The sequence below is a fragment of the Lissotriton vulgaris genome, chromosome 8 (genome assembly GCF_964263255.1).
Source record: "Lissotriton vulgaris chromosome 8, aLisVul1.2, whole genome shotgun sequence".
Lineage (NCBI taxonomy): Eukaryota > Metazoa > Chordata > Amphibia > Caudata > Salamandridae > Lissotriton > Lissotriton vulgaris.
The window spans coordinates 194,700,968-194,721,366 of NC_141696.1; positions in this window are offsets into that span (position 1 = coordinate 194,700,968).

Here is a 20,399-nt window from a genome sequence, read left to right on the forward strand (position 1 = left end):
TCCATTCAATAACCGAATCTCAATTCAGGAAGGCATTGAAAACGTGGATATACAACATTTCTGATGTCCGCTGTATCACATTAATCTAGTAGTAACATAAGCTGGTGTGCTATAGGACCCACGCTCATCGTTCTCTCCCTAGCGCCACAATACTCCTTGCGGAGTGACAGTCTGCGCTTAAGAAATACAACTTTAAATTACATTACATTACATTACTTCTTCTCCATATTGAATTTTGAGGGCTATTATGTTGCGGGGTATGGGCCCAGCCACACAAGTGGAGTACTGTTTTTATCAGGCATAGTGTAGGAAGGCTTGGTGGTAGGAATTTTTTTCGGGTTGCCACAGAATTCTCAGTAAGAAAACATGGTATCAAGGCAAGCCACACCACTCTGGATTTGCCTGGGCCTCTGGCTTTTATAAATGGCCAGAGTTTTTGGGTTCCCTGGTTGGGGGATGCCTATGCTGAGAATAGAGGGGCCATTTAACATGGCAAGTGAAAGAGAAAATTCACATTTTTCCCCTCTCTGCTGGACCATACGTCAAAACGAAACCCAAAAGAGCCCACATTTCCTCTTCCTTACTATGGGAATGTCTAGGATTACTGGGATAGTCTAGGCCTGGGGGGGGGGGTACAAAGGGTGTTGTGGCTTTACAAGTGGAGATGAGGACTAATGTCAGGAGTAAATCCTCTAATCTCCCCCAAGGGCAGAAACTCTGGGTTTCGGGTGAGGGGTATGGCCCAATGCAGGCCCATTCTTTTTAAGGTTAAACATTTATGGGTGTTGTAGGAGGAGACTGAGGGCAAACCCTTCCAAACTACTATCTTAGGGAGCAGAAACACTGCTATGGCACAATAGACTGGGACATAGCCCAATGTTTGGGAGACTGCCTAGCCACTTCTTTTTCTGGACCATTTTTCACAGGTCTCTAGTGAGATTTCTGTTGTTCTCCGACGTGGTGGATTGAAGCAAACCCCCTCAATATGCTCCACGAGGGCACAGAAAGGCTGCTGGGGCCATTATGGGTGGAAGCATTGACCGATACATGGGCAGTCCGCCTAAACTCTTCTTTTCCTTTGCCCATTTTCCCTGGTGTCTAGTGGGATCGGGAAGTTACACCCAGGCTGCCTTCAGACTGGGCATAGCCTCCCCATCTGTCCCCAGTGTAGGCGGAAAGATTTGTGGGACCTTTTATGGGGTGAGCTAACAACCCAATGTCAGGATGGTCCACTTCTCAACCATTCTGATTTTTCATTATTTTCCCTGGTGTCTAGCGGCCTTTCTTCTTCACCATGGGGCAGATTAGAGGTAACCATCCTCAATCTGGTACCAGGAGCAGCAGAAAAACTGTTGGGGCGGATGAGCGATGCCCCACTGCTAGAACAGTCATGAAAACATGTAAAATAAAATTATAATAAAGCAACTGATAAAACTGCTGTATTATCATTTTATTTACAGTGTAGAAAGGAGCCACAGCTGAGACTTGAGGGTGGGGTCATCAGCAGCAGGAGGAGAGGTGGACACAGGCCACCAAGTGCGCATGCCGGTTTGGCCGACCGTCTTAGGGTGGCCAAACCAACATGCACACTTGTATATCTCCAGTCTGTTGCTTGGAGATATCAGCAGGGCTCAGGAGCAACGCCGGTGTTTCTCTCATGCTGGGTAATACCAGCATGAGAGCAGCATCTCAATTGGTGCAGGGAGTCTGGGAGCCTGTGTGTGAAGATTTTGTGCATCGGGAGCTAAGGAGGTCGACGGGTGGCAGGAGGTATGTTTTATTTTTTATTTATTTTCTCCCCCGTGCTGCTCCATCACTTTTCCATGCTAGCTATCACCATTGCTACCGGTACCTCTCCCTCTAGGATCACTGATCAGGGGTGCTCAGATAACCCTCTGAGCACCTATCAAAGCAAAACCTGTCAGCACTAATGGCGCTGAATGGTCTCACTTTCAATCAGTATGAGGTCAGGGTGTTGGTCATCATACTAATTGCAAAAAATATAACCTTGGGACTTGAAACATTTTCTTTGTGTCCCAACATTATTTTTCAATAATGCCAGCCACCCCCACATCAAGCTACCTGGCCTGCTAACCTCATCAACCAAAGCACACCAACTGGCAGCATGAAACTCCCTATCCATTAATGACACTGCAGCTATAATGAAGATAGTACATTCAGGGGAGCCCACAGACCCCTGCGCCCACCATATCTACAACCTAGGAAGTGCTACGATCAGGACTGTAGTCACTTCCATCATAAACACCTCCCTCAAAACAGCCACCTTCCCAGATAGCTGGAAACACGCCGAAGTCACCACACTCCTCAAATAAAACCTCAGCTGACACAAAGTACTTAGTATCTATCAACCCACCTTGTTGCTCCCCTTCCCAGCCAAAGTCATTTAGAACACCATCAACAGACATCTCTCTGACCACCTAGAATGCCACAAACTCATGGAAGACTCGCAATCAAGATTCCAAAATAACCACAGTACTGAAACAGCCCTCATTTCTGCCACAGACCACATATGCAACATCCTTGACCATGGAGAGACCACCGTCCTCATCCTCCTCAACCTCTCCACCACTTTCAACAAGATCTCCCACAACACACTCATCACAGACAACACACAACTGGAATACAAGTACCAGCACTCAAATGGATATCTTCCTTCCTCTCCAGAATAATACGTGTCAGGCTCATACCGTTCACAGCGGTTGATGCAAAGGATCATCACTCATCCCCACACTTTTTAATGTGTACATGATTTCTCTAGCAATCATCATCAGATTTCAGAGAATCAACATCATCACCTACAATGTTGATACACAGCTCATTTTTTTCCCCTCACTAACAACACCTTCTCCGCCAATTCAAACTTCAAACAATGCATTACCAGCATGCCCAATTGGATGAAAGAGAACTGCCTCAAGCTCAACACCGACAAACTGCAGTACTAATCTACTGGAAAAGGAGCTCTCCTTGGGACTCCACCTGGTAGCCCACCAAATTTGGACCCACCCCAACTGACCATGCTAGACTCATCCGGGACATCAACCTCCCCATGAGGGTCCAGGTCAATGCCCTTAGCTCCTCATGCTTCTACATCCTCCTTATGTTACATAAAATCTTCAAGTGGCTCCCACTGGGAACCAGACGTTCCATCACAAAGGCCCTAATCACAAGCAGTTTGGACAACGGCAACACACTTTACACCAGCATCCCAACCCATCTTCTTCACAGATTTCAAACCATCCAAACGCTGCGGCCAGACTTGTCCTCGACCTCCTGCACCAAACAAACACCACACTTCTCCTCAAAGAGCTCTACTGGCTATCTTTCCAGAAGTGCTGCCAGTTCAAACTTCTTACGTATGCATTCAAATCACTACACAACCCGGGACCCTAATACCTCAATCACAGGCTTCACTTTCACCAACCCACCTTATAACTTTCCTCAGCATTGCTCTCACTCGCACATGCACCCTGCATCCCCAGAAGCAGAATCGGAAATCAATCATACTCCTGCCTATCCTGGAATGACCTCCCCCACACATCTGGGCCTTCTCCTCACTTCTTGAATTCCGCGAGAAGCTGAAGACCTGGCTATTCAATTAGTCTTCTTGCTAGACCATCAAGACTGCCTGTACTCAGGCTCAGCCTCATACAGGGGTATTTTTAGGTTTTAGGGCTGGGTTTGGTTTTTGGGGCACAGGGGTATTTTTAGGTTTTAGGGCTGGGTTTGGTTTTTGGGGTACAGGGGTATTTTTAGGTTTTAGGGCTAGGTTTGGTTTTTGGGGTACAGGGGTATTCTTAGGTTTTAGGGCTGGGTTTGGTTTTTGGGGTACAGGGGTATTTTTAGGTTTTAGGGCTGGGTTTGGTTTTTGGGGTACAGGGGTATTTTTAGGTTTTAGGGCTGGGTTTGGTTTTTGGGGTACAGGGGTATTTTTAGGTTTTAGGGCTGGGTTTGGTTTTTGGGGTACAGGGGTATTTTTAGGTTTTAGGGCTGGGTTTGGTTTTTGGGGTACAGGGGTATTTTTAGGTTTTAGGGCTGGGTTTGGTTTTTGGGGTACAGGCGTATTACGACTTTAAATAAATTAAATTAATTAAATTAATTTAATTATTTTTAATTAAATTAATTAATTACAATATTTACAATTATAAAATTAATTGAATTACATTACTTAAATTAAATTAAAATAAATACTTTTTTTACTTAATTAATTTTTTTACTTTTTTTTACTTATTTAATTTATTTAAATTAAATAATATTATTTACAATTTTAAAGTTAATTAAATTAATTTTATTACATTTTTTTAAAAAAGATATACTTACCTATACTTACGATGTAATGGCATGCGTTGTAATAGTATCTGCTATGTAATGACATGCGTTGTAATGGCATGTATTGTAATGGTTTTAGGGCTGGGTTTGGTTTTTGGGGTACAGGGGTATTTTTAGGTTTTAGGGCTGGGTTTGGTTTTTGGGGTACAAGGGTATTTTTAGGTTTTAGGGCTGGGTTTGGTTTTTGGGGTACAGGCGTATTACGACTTTAAATAAATTAAATTAATTAAATTAATGTAATTATTTAATTAAATTAATTAATTACAATATTTACAATTATAAAATTAATCGAATTACATTACTTAAATTAAATTAAAATAAATACTTTTTTTTACTTAATTAATTTTTTTACTTATTTAATTTATTTAAATTAAATAATATTATTTACAATTTAAAAATTAATTAAATTAATTTTATTACATTTTTAAAAAAAAGATATACTTACCTATACTTACGATGTAATGGCATGCGTTGTAATAGTATCTGCTATGTAATGACATGCGTTGTAATGGCATGCATTGTAATGGTACCTGCATTGTAAAAATTGCGTTGTAATGGTCTGCGTTGTAAAATAACGCGTTGTAACGTCATATATCCACCTAAACACGTGCCCTATCGCTATACAAATCAGTATATCACAAAATAAAATGTTTTGAGGGACTCCATAAGCAAGTGACAGGGACTTATAAGTAAATTAAATATACCAATCAGGTGCAAGCTAATGTTACCATGTTTTGGGGAGCACTGTAGCACTGGATACCAGTGGTAAAGTGCACAGAGTCCATAGGATAACAAAAACGAATTCTGAGAAAATAGGAGGGTGAAGGCAAAAAGTTTGGGATGACCCTCCAGAGATTATGTTACGCTTTCAGACAATGCAGATAATTTGATTCTGCTCTCATGCATAGAGATAGTTCACAGTCAGATACCTGGACTGTCTATGGTCTTTTTCCATATTTCAGTTATTTTGAAGGTTGACTGGATAATGAGAATTGCCCTTGTCGCGTCCAGGTCTCTTATAAGAGTATAGATAGGAGTACGTATTTTGTTGGACGTTACTCCAAAAGACCTGGAGGCTTCCTAGAGAATTTTGACCACTGCAGGCTGCTTATAGAATTACTTTTTTCATCTGTATATTCAGTTTTGTGTTATTTAAGGCATGCCACTACCGTGGCTCTCCTTAGCTCAACCTTAGGGTTTGTGCTGAGGCGTGGGAAGAATTTCCATATGAGTGAGAGCTGTAGATTTATTCTTTTAACCATTGTGTTGACTAAGGATGCAAAAGGACATCTCTTAATCAAGTATGACTTCCACTTTCCGTACTTTCAGAGTGGTCCATAGTGGTGCACCAAGACTGAAGAACCATTAAAAAATGACTGGGTTAGATTCTATTCCATTCAGCACTAGGACCTCATTTTTCCCATTAAGAGAGAGGAAGCTCACCTTAAATCCAAAGTAAATCTATTTAAAATTATTGTATGTGCAAGTACCTGTGAAAACTAACAAGGACTCACAACACACAATTATATTTCCACAGCCTCGACTGCAGATATGTGTTGGAATTTATAATCAATTGGTTAATCATTTCACAGAATATCTCAAGTAAATATTGTTACAGTAAAGAAGTTGACTGTATGAAAACATTAGGTGCTGTCACCCAGTATTTAAAAGTTAGGCATGCCTAGAGTACGCACAATTTCAGGTGGTGTATGTGGGGACGTCCACTATCTGAGATCTAAGATCAGATTGGCTCCAACCAAGAATTGAATCCCATAAGTGTCAGTCAAACATAGTCAAATTGTTGGAATTGCTGGGAAATCTTTTTGAAAAATATCCTGGCATTCTATGTCTTGCCTTGGTGAGGCATAGGTTCATAGATGTTGGTAATGACATATGAAATGTCTTCTTCAAACTGTGAATAATTTTAAAGTCATCAAGAAATGATGCTGGGGCCACAGGATTGAGGAACCAACGAGGGAGGAGGCGTTAAGGGGGCCTTTTGGAAAACCCCACTAAAACACAACTAGCAGGCGGTATGGAAGAGGATGAGGGGTAGCACTAATAACTACGAAAGCCAGGGCTTCTTCAGTAGAGGGGGAGACTGGGTGGGAGGCAACACCTTACCTGAAGCCCCTCTTTCTTCATGTGGCAATAGTACACCAAGCAAGAACTGGAAAAAAATCAGGACTGAGAGGGAAGGAAAAGGATTTACCCGAGAAGGAAAAATAAATTAAAATGGATTTAGCCCTGGGACATAAATCCATTGATCCAAAGGACCAGATTTGGTTAGGATCTGTGAGCACTAAAGCAATGTCCAAGGGCAAGGACTGAAACTGTAAAGCTGTCCTAAAAACAGCATTCAGGGAAAATATTGAGTATTGGGGAAGTCCTATTCGAGTAAACTGTGAAATAACTTGTATATACTGATCATAAAAGCCCTTCCCAGTAGTCTGTTGTTGACTGTGATTCGTCAATGATACAGATTCTTACTTTTTACTTTGAAGGAGCAATGTCATCAATCCTTCATACTTAGGCTTCATTAAAGTCATCTCAATGCCTAGTTTTAGCCAGTTGATGGCTTAACGGATGGCCTATTTAAATCTCAAAAAAGTCTATGGCCTTCGGTTATATATTTTGGGTTACTCTGTCATAAGGTGGTGATTTCCCATCTACCAAACTCGCAGCCCCCCACCCAGGGGCGGCTGCTCCGCTATGGCGGAGGAGCATCGCCCCACTGCTTTTAAGCAGTGTGAAGAAGAAGAAACATAAAATTGTAATAACATAGTTATTATCATTTTATGTTTCCTGCCTCTTTGCGGGTGGGAGGGTAGGCGGGGATGCTCTGCTCTCAAAGCAGGGCAGGGGTAGAGTGGTTTGCCCACTCCTAGGTGTACAACGACTGGTCGGCCCTTTTGGGGGCACCCAAACCTGTCATGCACACTTTCCCCATCACCGTGCAGGCTGTGTTACAGCCTGTGTGGAGAACAACCCCAGGCCCCCATTCCCTGGTTGAGTGTCCAACCAAGATGCTCAAAGCCAATCAAAACACTGAAGTGTTGTGATTGGTGAGGGGAACCTAGCTGTACTTCCTGTGCCTGTGTGACGAAGAGAGCAGAGAGGCGGGACCTGGCGCGGCAAGGTGAGTGTTTTTTAAAATTATTATTAGATTTTAATTGCACCCTCCTCATGCCCCCCCTAATGCGCCAACACCCGCCCGCCACCCGTGAACCATGCCGGACGCCATTGCCCCCACCCCCTCTATTTTGAGTTAGAGAAAACACCAACTTTCCGACAGTGAGGCCCACATTGCTTCTGCTGGTGGAAACCTTTAAGCAAAGGCCCATGAGATGTTGGTCCATTGGTCAAACTACCTCAGACTGCCCTCTGAATTTAGGTAGAAGTTACAATGTACTTTTTCCAGTTTCAGTGCTTTTGAAGTTGCTGCCGCATCACAGCTCTTATGAAGGCAGAGTTATCTCCACCACCAGGGCAGCAGAGAACACCCCTCTCCTGGCCTGGTATAACTGAGTACAGCCCTCTGTACTCAAATAAGGCCATATGTGTCCGACATGTTTACAAATGGATTCCTCTGTGGTTGCAGGCTTTAATTTCTTGGGAAAAAAAAGAACAATTAAAATGGAAAGGTATCATTTTATGGCATATTGGCAAGAGGACTATTGAACTTTTTACTGGTGACAAACTTGATTTGATTATGTCCCTCAGAAGAATAGGGTCTATTACTGTTACCAGGGGACCTGATGAAACAGAATTGATCTAACAGATCACTGGCCTGGTGCATGACATTGTGCACAAACAGTGGAAGGTTAGTGCTGAGAATTCCTACAGGATGAAGTGGTTACGTGGACGAGATGGGCTAATGAAACAAAAAATTGAGGTCACACTGAGGCATGTTTTTAGATGAAATGTTAACCAGGCACCTTATGTAGTCAGAGCCATGTAAACTGGAAAGGAAATTATTGTTATCTGCGTTTCAACAATGGCAGTCTGACAGTGACTGCACCCTGTGGACAGTGTGTAATGATACATATGCTCCCCACCTCCATTTTCCCAGCTGAGTGGTTTTGTTGATGAATGGTGTATGCATTTGGCACCATGATGAGGGAGGCAGCCTGAAAACTCACTAGTCTATGATAAGTAAATAGGCCACTTGTGTAATGAGGTGATGGATGGCCACTTAATTTTGGCTGCTTTTCAAGAGTGAACTAAAAATGTGTTTCACGTTTCTTCGTGGCTCGGGATTCGACTGAATGGGGAATCCTGTTCAGCGAAGTAATAAATGTGGCTAGAACAATAAGTTAGGGAGGCTCCAGAACTGTGCATAATACTACAGCTGCTGTTTCCAGTGAGTCACGTGCAGCTTCTTGAAGGGAATGCAGTACTGCAGGTGCAGCCCCCCAAACAAGTCCAGAGGGGGGTACAACAATCCGATGCAGCCTACAGAGGAGACAACACTACAGATAAAGCAACAGGCAGCACTACAGATATAGCCACCAGAATTGGGCAAAATACCGTAGAGGTAGCTCTCAGAGCTGGAAAGAATATGTGACTGATATATATGTAGTACTTATTAGCCTCTTGTGGTGCCTCTTAGCGCTTGTGGGTTGTCTGAATGTGTGTGGTTTTGCTTGTTCTTGATTGTGAGGACTGTACTTTATTGCACGTGCTGTCCTTGTATGCATTGCTCTTGGTGGCTGTAGAACCACGTGGAAGGAGATGGCACACTTCAGTTTGTGCATATGAATTTGCAAGAAAGAGGTATCTGCTGTTGAAAATATGTAGAAGTGGTTTTACCGTACCTAGCTTTCGAATTGTTCCATCTCATCACGATGCAATATATATCCTAATTGATTGAAGCACTCCTGTTCTCAATTTTCGGTTGTGTTATGGTTCTGGGTGGAAAGGAAAAGATAAGTAAGGAGGAAAAAAAACAAAAAAAAACCATAATAATGCATCATGCACTTTGAGATGAAATCTTTGCTGCTAGAGAAAAAAATAGGGGAGAAAACCAAAACTCTGATTTTATCAATTTATATAACGTGTTTTTATTCATTTTGTAATCTTTGTATATGCTACGGGATTTTTAAACAAAGCTTTTCTTTTTTAAATGACTTTTACAAATGTTTGCTGTAAAATTTTGCACTTTCTGGGCCATGTTGGCCATAATAAAGGTACATTTGACTTGACTTGGTTTTGCCGTACAGGGTGCTGAAAAGTGTTACCGTTTTGGGAGTGGGACACAGTCAGCCTGCTTGCTATATAAATGTGTCGCTGAGGGTCACATGACAGTGAAGTGTGTTGCTGAGGTTGACATGCGACCAGCTGGATAGATCTGACAGTGTGTTAATTGAGGGCAAACAGGAAGGTTAGAGGAGACAGGGCTTGGTTCCAGCAAGGCTCATACCAGATTCATTAACAGAGATTGACGGCAATGTTAAGAGGACCCAGAGAAATTGAGATGGTGTGTGAGAGGGGGTTTGGTGTACAGCTTTTAATGACTGCAAAAGAGCTACATTCAAGATGCGTTTCTTAAGAGGCCATCTATTGAATGGGACTGTGCCTAAGCAAGGGATGGAGGTGAAATGTATGGCTGTGAAGTGAACTGCATGGGAGTGATCTGATGGTTGGAACTGAGTGGTCTGGATTGGGAGCTGGAGAATCGACTGATTGAACGGATGCCTCGGAAACTGTCTGCCCCGGGAAAGGTCTGGATAAGAGTATCCCAGGTAAGGAATGGTCTGTAAGCGAATGGTTTGATTTGAATGGTCTAACTAGGAAATAGTCAAGATGAGATTGAGCCAATTCTCAGGATAGGAATGGTCAGGATCTGAATGGTTTGGCCCTGGAGGGTGTAGAAGAGGGTGGTCTGTGTGTGGGACATGTTTTGGTTGAAAGTGGTTTGGGCAGGATCAGATGTGAGTGAGGAATAGTCTGAAGGAATGAATAGGCCTTGGGAAGGGATCTATATTGAGAATCTTCATTACGTTGTTGGGGATGGTGGATAGGTGATCTCAGAGCTACCACCTGGGGGAAACAGCCATCACAACGCAACTTTAACAACTCACTACCATTACAACGAAGAAACTTTTACAACGCAATATCCATTACAATGCATGCTATTACAAAGTATGCCATTACATCCCAGATGCTATTACAACACATGCCATTACAACGTAAGTATGGGTAAGTATTTTAATTAATTAATATTAATTTAATTTAATTTTAATTAATTAAATGTATTATTTTAACGATTTATAATTAAAACAATAATAATTTTAATATAAATTAATTTAATTTAGTAATTTTAACCCCTACACTATCCAACACTTACCCTACTATTACACCCCCATGGAGTTAGAATAGTAATTTTAACCCCTACACTATCCTACACTTACCCTGCTATTACACCCCCCTGGAGTTAGAATAGTAATTTAAGCCCCTACACTATCCAACACTTACCCTAATATTACAACCCCAGGAGTTAGAATAGAAAATAACATTATATTAAATAGAAGTAATAATTAATTTAAATAAAATTAAATACTTACCTATACTTACGTTGTAATGGTATGGGTTGTAATAGCATCTGGGATGCAATGGCATGCGTTGTAAAAGCATGCGTTGTAATGGATGTTGCGTTGTAAAAGTTGCGTTGTGATGGTATGCGTTGTGAATGTATGCGTTGTAACGTCATACATTCCCACCTGGCCTCAGAGGGACAAAAAGCTTATAAACATAAGTCTCCTTGCACACGCAATGTTATATAAACACAACTATGAGTCATTCCATTCTTATGTTCTTCAATCCTCTCTTTAATTGAATTTGAATACTTCTGCCAGCCAACATGTGTTTCATCAATGGGTGTGTCACCCTATGACTTCCTCAGGGCTGTACTCCACTTCGAGTGTAAGAATCTGATTATATCAATACTGGATGCTTTTCTCAATGAACACAGGAGCGTCTTGCTTTTACATCATCTGTGCCCGGATACGGGCTATAGGTTTCTCGTATATATTTCTTGGTGCATCAACCCATGTACGTGTCAGCAAATCCTCAGCCGAAATCTTGGCATGCGCGTCCTTCTTGCAAAAAAACTGTAGCCATCTCTAAGTAGGGAGACCCCACCCCTACACCAGCGGGAAGCTTGAAGGTGGAACTTAAAGTGAAAATACTGTTGATTGTGCTAAGAGCAAACAGTTCACTTTGTAGGTGGCCTCACAAGATGGCCACAAAGAACATCGAGTGGCCCAAAGCATAGTTGGGTCCAGAGGTCTTGTAACAGAGGGCGCAAAACAACTGGGAGCCAGTGCAACACAATGGGTGGGCAATGTACAGCCATGCTGTGAGAGCGGGAAGATGGCAACCACCACACATAAAAGATAATATGGCACACAGAGGGCATCCATCTAGAACTTCTTGATGGATGTTGCCTGTGGCAATGCAATGAGTCAGAAAACGGCAGAGCTTGGAGCCATGGGTCGATGCTGTAAGGTCATCCTCAGGGCTTCACCAGGTGATGGGGCACGGTATGCCTGAAGATATAGGTGACAACAAGCATTGCGCGTCTCCACCACCATGCCTCATATCCCCACTGAGAGTCCAGGGATCACACATCACAGGCCCTGCAACATGAAGCAACCAGCAAGCCTGGAGTGGCAAAGAGGACACCTAGAATTTGCCCACCCTCTGTTAAGATGGCATTTAGGTGGGCATCCTCCTGCAAGCAACCAACGTGCTCACCAAATGAGCTCCAGCAGACATACATGGTCTGATCATGACAAGAGTAGAGAGCTGTTACTTCACTGGCCTGGTGAATTTATACCAGCCGTCCCGTTTGCAACTAAACCCGAGATTGGTGGACTCAGCAACAAAGAAACAAACACTCCAGACCTTTGCAGCCAGGTGCGACCATTAAGAGGGAATAGAATGCGTGTATGGCATAGTTCTGACTGTGTGTTCTTCTGTCTACTGACCATAACCGGAAGGCACCACATAAAAGACTCCAACATTGAGTATATGCATCAACAGGAGGCCATCTGGAAGCTCCCCAGTGATAAGGAGGACCGAGGGAAAGTCATGATGGACGATACCCTTTATAGGTAAGATGATGCAGTTGGGAACAATAACAGGGCAGTGGGAACATCACCAAGAGCCTCTTACTGTAAGCATTGCAGCAGCTGAAGATAAAATAAGACATTTTAGAAGAGTTGAGATCCAACAAGACCCGAAGAAGATCCACTGCAGAGACATTTCTAAGTTGAGGGACAGAGTGACAGCACTTGAGGAGAACATGAATGGATAGATGGATGACTACAAACCCTACCGACACAAATGCTTCAGCTCGACAACCAATAAATCATCCTACATGGGAATTGTGAGGTGGAGAACCCCTGTGGAACCCCTGAAGAACCTCGGAAGAACCCCTGAAGAACAACTGAAGAAGGAACAATATCTGCATCTAAAGGGGAGCCAGCTGAGTTGAAGGGGACAGTATTAGCTAACATGTGTTAGGCCTGTTTAATGCTATACTGCAGAGAACAAGGGAAGACCTGATTAGCACACACCCCAGTGACATCTGGCAGGAGCTCATCTCCCTGCTGAGGATCCACTTTTTCAGAGACAAGGAGATGATTATGACCAAAGGAAGTCTGCGTTGCCGGATCTGCTACAGTGATACACAACTGCAGATCTTTCAAGACCTACCCTCAGTGACTGGCGAAGCAGAAAGCCCCGAAGCCCATTAAAGATCCCCTACAAAGTAAGGGCATTAGATGCAAGTGGGTCCGCCCCTTCAGATTGCTTTTCAAGGGTGGGTAAAGCAATGTTCTTCGTCTCCGTGAAAGATGCTCATGCTCCTGATGAATCCCCAAAGCAAGAAAAAGCGGTGTTCCCCAAATCTGGAATGCAGATTTCACACAATTCTTATCACTGTTTTCTAATGGTGTGTGGGAGCAGATAACAATATTCTGGCACATGGCACCTTCGTGACACACTATAGGAGGTTCCAGTGTGGGGTATAAATAGTGTGCTATACATTTGCTTGTAGCTAGCATCAAATGTAAACTATGTAAACAGTAACAATTGCTATTCATTTAATTCTAATATTATCTATACCTATTCCTTTTTAATTCAATTTATGTATGAGCTTGTCTTTTTACGGTTTTATTTATTTTAATGGCTGTACCAACAATATGTATGTTTGATGTCTGGATAAAGTATGACGATGCACTATTAAATTCACTTCAATACTTGCTTGCCATTTATAGATCCCACTGAAAGCTATTGGAGTGAACTTCAAATTTTGTTATTCACTATTATGTAAGGTGTTCACTGGTGTAATGTCACCAAGGGTACCCCTTTTGTCTGCGGAGCACAGACGGATTACGGTGCAGGCGCTCATCGGATCCAGGCTAGATTACGCTAACGCCCTTTTCTTAGGCCTCCCGGATTACTTGGTTCAGCGTCTGCAGGTGGCACAGAACTCGGCAGCCCGGGCAATCTTTGGTCTGCATAGACGAGCACGGGCTTCGGTGTTGCTGCAGACGCTCCATTGGCTTCCTATCCGGAAGCGGATTGTCTTTAAATCCTTGACGCTGGTGCACAAGGCTCTGTTTGGCTCAGGCGCAGGATACCTGAAGAAAAGACTAGCTTTTTATCGCCCAGCTCGCTCATTGCGTTCAGAATCCCTGTTCACTGCGGTGGTCCCACGCGTGAGGAAGGCCCGTATTGGGGGGCGTTCTTTTAGCCTCAAGGCTTCCCAGCTGTGGAATGCGCTTCCATTGGCACTCAGCAGCACTCCCAACTTGCTTCAATTCAGGAAGAATTTGAAGACTTGGCTTTTTAATCATTCTGTTTAGGTGGGTTTTCTTTCTTTCTCTTTTTCTGGGGTTCTGTTTTACTTGTTATGTTGATTTGACACTGTAAGTTGCCTGTGGAAAGCGCCGGGACACTCTTTTAGAGTAGCCGTGCGCTATAAAAATGCAAAAAAAAAAAAAAAAAAAAAAGGGTCATCACTCACTTCCCCAGTGTCTGTCTGCCCTGAAAGATTCTAATACCAATAGCAGCAGCAGACAACACATTTCTATAAAGTGCTCATATGAGGTTTTGCCATAAAAATCTAAAATATAACTTAGATTTAGAGAAATAGCAAAGGAAACTAACTGGAAAATGCCAAGGGCCTCATCATGAGATGTTCAGAGTTTGAGAGGAATCTAAAGGCGTTGGAAATACTGATTCTAGCTGATATCTTTCTTCCACACGTTTGCCCTCACGAGGTGTTGGTACTGGAATGTGGAATAACATGGTGCCGGGTTTTACCAGGTCATTGTGTGCATGGAGATGCCCTATTCCATGCCTTTTCAGCAACCATTTAGAAGCTGCTCTGAGCAGAAAATAAATTAGAGGAAGTGGCCAAAGAGGGGCACGAGGTTGGGGTGAAGGTGGAAAGTCTGTCAGGAGGCTGGACAGGCTCTATCCTGGGATTGTACTATGGAATATCGAAGGCAGAATATCGACGGGAGAGAATATTGTGAGAAATATAGCAAGGGACAAAATATCGAAGAGGTAAGTGCACAGAGGGAGGTAAGTATTTACTATGCTTAACTCTACATCTAAGTGCCTTCAGCATATATTTATCTCACTAAGGTGCAAACATCAATTAATCAGTATTTGTGGAAAGCAGCACTGTCACCCTGGGGGTATCTAGGTGCTGTCTCAGTTGAAAAGCAAGGTCTTGAGTTTCTTTCTAAAATCCGCGAAGGAAGGTGTTGTTCGAAGGTGGAAGGGAAGATCGTTCCAGGTCTTGGCTGCAATGTGGGAGAAGACTAGGCCACCGCTGCGGCGGAGTTACGTATAGAAAATTATATGAATTTGCATTTTGATATCCCTCAATATTCTTGACACAATATTCTGCCTTCTATATTCATGACGTACACCTATCCTGACTGGGGTAGTGGCATGGTGGGGAAACAGCTGGACTTTGTTTTCAGAATGCGCCTGGATTCACAGGTGGTTTGACAAGGTTTGGACCCATGCACTACAGGGATGCCGGCTTCAGAACATCAGAAGGACCATACTATTAATAGCAGGCTTTCCTACAAGCCATGGTCTTTTTGGATAGAAAAAAAAATGCCCTTTGCTTGGAGGTTTGTTGCCGAAACAAATGCAGGATATGTAATGCCTGGCATTACATTTTCATCAAAAGTGCTTCAACAGTCTTGGCAAGACCACTTTTGGCAAACGTTTTGCAAGATTGTGCTCCTGCAGTTTGGTTAAATTATAAACTTTAAATAATATTGCCTTCACAAATTAATCTTGAGCCTCCCCTGACAAACACAATTCATGACCTCATCTGTAAACACAGATCATCTGATTTATAATCATCTTCTTAACTTTGGTTATATCTCTGAGGAATTTAAACCTCCATCATATCACATCTGCTCTGTTTGAATTTCAGACTATGGATTTGTTTTGTTACTTTCTATTTTATAGACTTATGATGCAAACAGCATTGCACAATGGAAACTCTGCTCTGGAATATTTCTGTCCCTATAGTTATTGGCAAGATGATAATCAGTACTGCACACTAAATTGCCAGGGAGGTGAGTCGACAATGTTTTGTATTTTAGGTCTGGCTTGACAGCGCATGTGTGTAATCCTTAGTGTTATCAATTCTTTAAAGTAAAAATAAAGAGGACTTCGCACAGAAGAGTATTACTCACTCATCTTATCCTTTTGGCAATCTGTCACCCTCATTATAATTTTTGTTTATTTCTCTGCTGTGGAAACATTTCTCCCGCTTCTTACAGAGACATTTTAAGGCATGGGCAACGTGGGCTCTGGCCCAGGACCCCAGCCTTTCAGGGGGACCCCTAAAAGAGCCAGCTCTGTTCTGCAGAGAGCCTTTGTGTTGTATTCTGGGTTATAAGCATTTCCCTTTTAACTTACAATTCCATTCTTGTACATATTTCCCTTTTAAATAGAATGTTTATACTTGGCTGCTCATGCACAGTGTCTGATAGATTCCATTTAGAATTGTTATGATCTGAAATGCTTTAACTGAGACTGACAACTTGAAGACTGGAAGTACTGTGCTGCACTTCAATAAACCTGGAATTTTACCTGGAATTATTTGGATTTTCCTGCTTATTTATTACAAAATTGGCGACAACCACGAAACTTCTGTGCCTTTACTTGCAAGTTATATGAATTTTGCAGTGTTTACCTTTGAACGCGTTTCAACTGCTGACACGCGAGCGAAGCCGTGCAGCGGAGTCTCCATGCGCCGCGTTGAAGTGTGCTGCTACCATGGATACAGACATCAACAATCCTGATGCGTTGTTGTGATGCGCGCCGTCAATATTGAAGTCACGCGCATTTAACGCGAGGTCACGTGACGTAACACGCAACGTAACGTAACGGCGGCCATATTTGTTGACATCCACAATATCTGCCGAGCATCGAATACGTAATTGAAAGTACTAGAGTTGCGTTTTCCAAAGGAAAGGGATTTCTACGCAACGGATGTTTTATTGGAGGTATTTGTGTTGCGCTTTCTAAGAAATAAGGATTTCTACGCAACAATCATTATTTTATTACAACTTTGGTTGATTATTGTTGCATTTCCAAACACTTCAAATCCATTCCGAAGTCTTCAGACTCATGTGTAATATACCATCGCTGATGTGCACAGCTTGTGTACTCACTGACTAATTCGGATTTACATTTATTGATTTGGTGCTTGGATTCATATTCACAAATTTTTGTGTTGTTTTATTTTCTTTTCATTTCTTTTGTGATTGGTGGTACATTTTGGCACAATGCAGTTTGATCCTCCCTCAAAATTCTTACAATGTAAAGGTGATCCTCCCATTCCATGGAACAGATGGAAAGAGGAGTTTTTAACTTATTTAAAGGCTATTGATGGGGAAAGAATGGGAAATGAAAGGAAAAAAAATATTTTTCTTCTTTGTTTGGGATCTGAAGGGCAAGCTATTTTTAGAAATTTACCACCTGTTCCTGGTGACGCTGGTGTGTTTGATGAAGCTATACTTCGTGTAGAAACGCGTTTTAAGCCTACAACTAGCATTGCTTTAAATCGCTACAAATTTTATACAAGAGCACAAAAAGAAAATGAATCTTTTGATGATTTTTTAACTGGTTTGAGAGCTTTGGTTGTGTCATGTAATTTTGGTGCAATGACAGACGAAATGATTAGAGATCAGATAATTGTAAATGTCAAGTGCAAGAAAACACAAGAACAGTTGTGGATTGTAGGTAATCCTACTTTGTTAGAATGTATTTCCACTGCAAAAGCTTTTGAGCAGTCTAACAAATGGATGAAAACCATTGAAGAAACGAGTACTAAAAGTGGTAAGAATGATAAATTAACTGAGGAAGTATGTGCGATGAACAATGTTACAAAAGGTTTTCAGAATTATAAGAACACATCACGTAACCGCATTGTGTGTTTTAGATGTGGAAGTTACAATCATGTGGCTTCTTTCAAGTTTTGTCCTGCGTTGGGCAAAGAGTGCAACAAATGTGGTAGAGTTGGTCATTTTTCCAACTCTTGTAGAGAAGACAAAAAGAAGGGTGGGGACAAAAGTAATTATTTTAAGAAAAAAGAGATTTCTTGTGTGAGAGATGAGACAGACTTTGGTTCAAGTTCAGTTAGATGTGAACATGTTGTGTCTGATGAATCTAGTAAAGAAAGAGGAATGATTGTGTCTTTAATAAGTTTAAGTTTGCTTGAGGAGGATGTCTTAGAATCTCCCAAATGTGTTGTTAGATTTAAGGATGTTGAACTAGAGTTGATGGGTGATTCTGGGTCTCCTTGGACCATCATAACTGAGGAGTATTTTGATGAAATGTATAAATCTAAAATTGCTAAGAGTGATTTGTGCCCTCCTGATGTAATGGCAAAAGGTTTTAATGGTTCCAACATTGACTTCATTGGGTATATTGCTTCCACAATTTATTTTAAGGACCAGTCTGCGTATATCAAACTGTATGTTGTGGTAAAGGGAGTGAATGTTCTGGGGCGGCGCGATCAATTCAAACTTCACATTACACTGAATCCACGCAACAAAGATCCTGTCATGGTGTCGCATGATTGTGATGTTTTAGAGAAAAGAGTCAGGTCTGTGGAAGAGAGTAGTGTTTGGAAGACACTTTCGGATGAGTTTCCTGGAGTTTTTTCAGATAAGTTAGGTAGACTAAGTGGTTTCACTCATGTCATCAAGCTTAAACAACGTGCTGAACCAGTTGTACAAAAACTTAGACCTGTACCACTAAATGTTAGGGAGGAGTTAAGTGATACACTCAATGACATGTTAAAAAATGGTGTCATAGAGGAGATAGAATCGTCAGAGTGGGTTTCGCCAGTAGTTTTGGCACGCAAACCAGACAAATCTTTGAGACTTTGTATAGATTTGAGAGCACTTAATGCAAACATAGTGGTAGATTGTCATCCCCTGCCAAATATCAACGAAGTGGTGAGCATGCTAGGTGGTGGTGTTATTTTTTCGACTTTGGACTTGAGATCCGCGTATCATCAGGTGGTGTTAGCAGAGGAATCACGTCATCTCACAGCATTTATTACACCTCAGGGGTTGTATCAGTTCAAACGGATGCCGTTCGGTTTGGCATCGGCAGCCTCTGTTTTTCAGAGATCTATGTCTCACATTTTTAAGGACATGAGTGAATACGTGAAGTGTTTTCAAGATGATATCTTGGTATTTTCTAAGTGTGATGAGGCACATATGGAACATTTGAGGAATGTGTGTAAGATGTTAAATAAGTTTGGTCTTACCATTAAGAGTAAAAAGTGCAAGTTATTCCAAAAAACAATAGAGTACTTAGGACACACTATTTCTGGGGATGGAGTTGCTCCGAAAAGATCATTGGTTGATGCGATTCTAAAAGCTCCTGCACCTGATTGCAAAGATAAATTGTTATCGTTTCTAGGACTCTGTGAATATTACAGTAAGTTTATTGTAGGTTTTGCAACTAAGATGGAGCCGTTAAGAGAGTTAACAAGGAAAGATGCTGAATTTTTGTGGGGAACTAAACAACAAAATGCTTTCAAGAGTGTTAAACTTGACATGGTGTCAGCTCCTACTCTGAGACCTTTTTGTTTGAATAAACTTTGTATTTTGACTGTAGATGCAAGCCTTTATGGTTTGGGTTGCGTACTTTCGCAACGATCAGGTAAGGAGGATTGGAATGTTGCTTTTGCGTCCAGATCTTTGAATCACACTGAAAGACGGTATGCTGTCATCGAAAAGGAATTGTTGGGATGCGTTTGGGCTGTTGAGCATTTCCGGAATTATATTTGGGGTGCAAGGTTTTTGGTACGTACTGATCATAAGCCTTTGGTGGGTATTCTTTCACCTGGTGGAGGTTTAAATGCAACAGCTCGCATAGCTAGATTGATGTCACGTTTGCAAGAATATAGTTTCGACATTGAATATGTACCTGGGAAACTAAATGTGACTGTAGATTGCTTGTCAAGATTGCCATATCCAAGTACCGGAGATGATGAAGATACGGAGGTGGTAACTAGTATTTCTGAACTGTTATCAGAAAAATACAATGTTATATCAGAGGATTTGTGGATGAGAAGCATGAATGAGGATTATATATTGTGTAAGGTGAGAGATTATGTGAATTTGGGGTGGCCTTCTAAGGAGCGCATTCCTGCTGAAATTATACCTTTTTACAATATTGCTGATGAATTGGCCATTGAGGGAAATCTTTTATTCAGAGCTGGGAAATGTATTCCACCTTTGGCTGTAAGAAATTTTATTTTGCAAATGAGTCATGAAGGTCACATGGGCATGTCTTCCATGAAAAGACTGATTAGATCTAACTTCTGGTGGCCAGGAGTTGATAGGTTGGTAGATAAATTTGTCAGAGAGTGTCCTGAGTGCATTGAAAGTGATAAAACGTGCAGGTGTGATCCAGCACCTTTGGTTCCAGTGAAGTGGCCAGATCATCCGTGGCAAAAGTTAGGGATTGATATTGCTGGTCCG